Below are 752 nucleotides of genomic sequence, written 5' to 3'. Positions count from 1 at the left end.
GTGCACCTGCTCAGAGCAGCTTCAGACACAAGAAAGGCCCAGTCCAGAACCGCCCCAGAGATGATCACAGTCCACAACAGTTTATATTATAGTGTAATCACACCATCATGCCGTTAATTATTACTCGCTCCGTCCCACAATCTAAGGCGTTTTTTGACTGCCAAAAAACATCTTATATTATAACACAAAGGGAGTAGTATACTGAGAAAAGTCCACATTTCAACCCTCAACTAACCACGGCGTTTGATTGTCAACCCTCAACTCTAAAACCGGTCGGATTTCAACCCTGAACTTGTCACACTGTCCACTTTACCCCCCTTGACTCGGTTTGAGACTAGTCAAGTGGTTTTGACCCGGTCAAAGCTGACTGGGCAGCCCAGTCAGCATGCCACGTGTAAATCTAAAAAATGGATGATTCTCTCAATCTATAAATCCATTAAAGTTGAAAATTTCCCAGGTATCTAAACATCATATGAGTGTTGTTGTGTAAAAATTTCAGAATTTTCTGGGCACTTTTTTTTCGGTTCAAAATTTTGACCGAATAGTGGCTGAATTTGAAAAATTGATGGTTCTCTCAATCTATAAATCCATTTAAGTTGAAAATTTCCCAGCTATCTAAACATCATATGAGTGTTGTTGTGTAAAAATTTCAGAATTTTCTGGGCACTTTTTTTTCGGTTCAAAATTTTGACTGAATAGTGGCTGAATTTGAAAAATTGATGGTTCTCTCAATCTATAAATCCATTTAAGTT

The sequence above is a fragment of the Triticum urartu genome, chromosome 1 (assembly GCF_003073215.2).
Source record: "Triticum urartu cultivar G1812 chromosome 1, Tu2.1, whole genome shotgun sequence".
Lineage (NCBI taxonomy): Eukaryota > Viridiplantae > Streptophyta > Magnoliopsida > Poales > Poaceae > Triticum > Triticum urartu.
The sequence above is the reverse complement of the archived record's forward strand: the minus strand, read 5'-3'. Positions refer to the sequence as shown.